The sequence below is a fragment of the Vicia villosa genome, unplaced genomic scaffold (assembly GCF_029867415.1).
Source record: "Vicia villosa cultivar HV-30 ecotype Madison, WI unplaced genomic scaffold, Vvil1.0 ctg.000591F_1_1_3, whole genome shotgun sequence".
Classification (NCBI taxonomy): Eukaryota; Viridiplantae; Streptophyta; class Magnoliopsida; order Fabales; family Fabaceae; genus Vicia; species Vicia villosa.
Window position 1 is genome coordinate 248,995 of NW_026705271.1, and position 4,430 is coordinate 253,424.

Sequence of the window (4,430 nt, forward strand, 5' to 3'; positions counted from 1 at the left end):
GAAATTTATGAAAGAGGTGTTGGCGAAAAAGAGATCACTGGGAGGAGAATCAAAAATTGAAACTGAGAAGTGTGGAATAGTCTCGTCAGCAAGAAAGATCCCAATAAAGAGGAAAGATCCTGGAGCGGTGGCGATACCATGCACTATCAAGAATATAACATTTAAAAAGGTGCTCCTCGATTCTGGTTCTAGTGTGAGTTTAATGCCGTTGTCCGTTTTCAAAAAGCTTGAATTGGAAAAGATTAGTGAAAGTAAGACACAATTAAGGTTCGCTGATCACACCGTTAAGAAATCATATGGGGTAGCTGAAGATGTACTAGTGGAAGTTGATAAGTTTGTATTCCCTGTTGACTTCCACATCATGGACATTCCGGAAGACGAAGAAACTCCTATCCTTCTTGGGAGACCATTTTTGTCGACAGGCCGCTGCAACCTCGACATTGAAAAAGGGACACTAACACTGAGATCTTTTGATGAAGAAGTCACCTTGAAGATGTTAGGAGTTAAGAAACATATGGCGGTTGTAAATGATCAAGCTTCTGTTGGTATGATCGAAAGTGAGGAAGAATACAAAAGCCCTAAACATCTCCAAGAAAAAGTTTCAAGCATAGCTTCTCAGGTGGAACTAGCTCATGTTTCTATAAAAAGTCCTAAGGTCGCTATAGAAGTTAAGAAGAAAAAAAAAGAAGAAAACCAAGGTGAGAAGATGGAGGTTGAAAGTGAGTTAAAGAGAAAAGTGGTCCATGCTTTTCATCTCCATGAGCTTTTGGTGGAGAAAGTAACAAGCAACAAGGTTTGGAGAAGGAAATACCCTCCATAATAAAGGGTAATGGACCGTCGAGCCATGCGACGTTAAACGAAGCGCTTCGTGGGAGGCAACCCACGGTTTTAATAATTAATTTCTTTGTTTGTTTGTTTTATTTTCAGGAAATAAAAGAGAGCATCTCTAGTGGAAGCTAGGAAGTGATCATTGGAATGCAATACCTCTGTAAGCAACCTCTCCAAGGCTGGTTCTAAAACATTGAGGACAATGTTTAGTTCAAGTGTGGGAGGGGTTCTTTTCATTTGCTTTTAGTTGTTTTCCATTTGTGTTTGTGTGTTATGTTGACATTGTGTTATAGATCGACTTATGGATGCCGAATGAATGATGAATGGTATTTAGTGGATGAAAGGTGCAACCTGAACCTATTCCCCCGAGGCACCCTGGAAGTTGATGCAGCCGAAAGAAAAGTAACTGTTGGACGCAACTTGCGGATACTGGACAAAGAGGATTTTATGGTGTACCTACGCCGGAAAGAAGCCACATGACACAAGGAGTGCTTTGGAACCTGTAAGCTTACCCAACATGGTGAGGTTATAAAAAGCCAAACACAACAGATTATCGCCATGAGAGTTCATTCAGGTATGACTTTATCATTCTGATTTTGCGTATGTTCTGCTGACACAGCATAATATGAGGGCACACACTGAGGCATTTGTTTGTTCTACCACCTGAGCCTTTCTAGCCATCGAAATTATATGTTTATCCGTTGTTACCCCAGTTGAGCCATATCCTTTTGTTTGTTATAACCATATATGTAACCTGCAGCCAAACACTTCCAACCCTTGCTCGGCATAAATGTTGTTGTTTTCAGAGTTGTACTAAAATCTAAGTTTGGGGTAGTAATCATCAAAGAAGAGGGCAAGTAAAAAAAAATGAAATGAAAATAAAAATTTTGAGACATATGAATGTATGTCCCATAAAAAAAAAAGAAAGAAAGAGAAAAACTTGCCCGAATGAAAGACTCAGTTACATTAAGCACTCACGGAAGAATGAGTGAAGCAAAAGAGTCTAAGTCGAATAAATTCCCAGTGTAACAAGTTGAGCACAATTACGAAAAACACAACATGAATGTCGAACCCAAAACCATTTGTTTATCCATTTCCTTGTGTATCCCACCGTACCTAAACCCCATTACAACCCAAAAGACCTCGAAAAGTGTGTGAACTTTGTTAGTGTAGTGAAGGTAGAATTTATTCAAAATTAAGAGTTGATATTGCATACTTTTATTTTGTGAGTGCAAAACACTTTAACCCTGAGAGATTTGGTGAGAAGTGTGAAAAAGCTTGCAGGCAAAAAGGTACTCTGATGTGGAAGTGTGGTAGAAAGTTTGGTTCGGCAAGCCAGAGATTCGATTAAAAAGGTAGATGCAAGTCGCGAATAACATCGGCAGTGTTGTGGAAAGAAAAATCCAGGGTGACCTCTGTTTAGTCTCTTGCATCACTTGAGGACAAGCAATGAGATAAGTTTGGGGTTGTGATCGGTCACCATTTCTACCTAATTTCTATCATGTATTCGGTCTAAATTTGTCGATTCGGTAACACTTTGATCAATGTTTTAGTGCTTTTGTTTAAGTATTTCATGTTCCATTGTTTTTATGTTTACTTTGCATTTTGTTTTAATTTAAGTCATTTAGATTCTTTTGATGCCGTTTGGTTAGTTGTGTATGAATATCAGGTTTAAACAAGTCACCTTAAGTGTCAAAGCAACTATGAAGGAAGGAGAGGCAAGAGAAAGATGAAAATTCAAGGTTCTGGGGTCTAACACGGCCGCCCGTGCTTCCACGCACGGCCCGTGTCAGGAGAATTGCACTCTCCATACAAAATCCAGGGACCACGCACGGCCGCCCGTGCTTCCACGCACGGCCCGTGTCAGGATGGCTGGGAGCAAAAATAAAAATAAAAATAAAAGCAGCACGGCCGCCCGTGCGTCCAAGCACGGCCAGTGCTGCTGTGAGCGTAAAAACTTCCAATTTTAGAGCTTTTTCACCAAATCTCCACCTTGAGGGTACTTTAGACATTTCTTTTGCCTGAGATTTGTACCTAGACTATTAAATTGAGTTTGAGAGAATTATTTTGGGACTTTTTGCATCATACGATAGAAAATCACAGAAGAGAGAAGATAGCTTCATCAAGGGTTTCGGAGACGGAGAGATTCAACGGTGGACACCATTGAAGATCAAAGTTCCCAATTATCTTTGTAATGTCTAAATTCTTTACTTTGTCTTTCTTGAATATTATGAGAGGCTAAACCCCCCAATGCTAGGGGGGTGGTCCTGATTTGGTTTTTGTAATAACGATGAATTTGTGATTTCGTCAATACATTGGTTTATATTATTCAGTTAAATTATGCAATGGTCTTCTTGTTTTCTTTATCGGTCAAATAAGGATTAATCTATGGCTAACAAATACAGGACTGTAGTTGTTAGGGTTTGTGCATAATTTGATTATAGTAGATATCACCTAGGACTAGGGATACCCTATAATTACCACATAATCTTGATTATATAAAAACTTGGTTTCAATTTAGGTTCCTAAGGACTTAGGATTTAGGTTGGAAGACCAAAGGTTTCCTCACTAAGGACTTAGGAGGAAACACCCTAAGGATGTGGTAGCTGAATGTTATGAACTTGTTGAAGAGATCTTAATTCTGAAGTGTTGCATGCCAAATCAACCACTCACCCTAGCATCTCATATATTTGATAACAAAAAAAATCAATTTATTTTCTCATTATTTTACTTTGCAAGATTTTTATCCCCCAAAACCAAAACATTAATCTTTTGTTCAATTGAATCATATTTTACGAATCTGTATTTCCTACGCAATCCTTGAGATCGACATTCGGGGAATTTCCCCTATTATTACTACAGAGGCAAAAATAGTACACTTGCTATTTTTCCGATCAGCTGTTTCCCTGTTTGATATTTTCTCATACTCAACATGAGAAATAGCATTCAGCAAAACAGTTCTGCATTTATGATGATTCCTGAAATGCTTCTTTTGATCATCATTCATTTCTTGCCTTGTCAGCTTTACGCCACTGGCATTTACTGGATGTTTGTAACCATCCATCAGAAGATCCCATAGATCACCATCTAGACCAAGAAAGTAACTTTCCAGTTTATCTTTCCAGTATTCAAAGTTTTCACCCTCAAATACCGGCGGTCTTGTATAACCATTGTTACCGTTGTATTGCTCAGCAGAGCCAGATGTAGATGCAGGTGGATTTGTCGGAGTTTCACCAGCCATCTTTTAAATGAAGCGTTTTTCTCTTCCTGAATCTTTTCTAAACACGGTTAAGTGCTTGCACCTTAGAACCGGCGCTCTGATACCAATTGAAGGATAGAAAAACACTTAGAAAGGGGGGGGATTGAATAAGTGTGACTTTAAATCTTGGACGATAAAAATAAATTGCACAATTATTTTTATCCTGGTTCGCTGTTAACGAAGCTACTCCAGTCCACCCCCGCAGAGATGATTTACCTCAACCTGAGGATTTAATCCACTAATCGCACGGATTACAATGGTTTTCCACTTAGTCCACGACTAAGTCTTCTAGAGTATTCTGATCACAACTTGATCACTCCAGGAACAACTGCTTAGACAACTT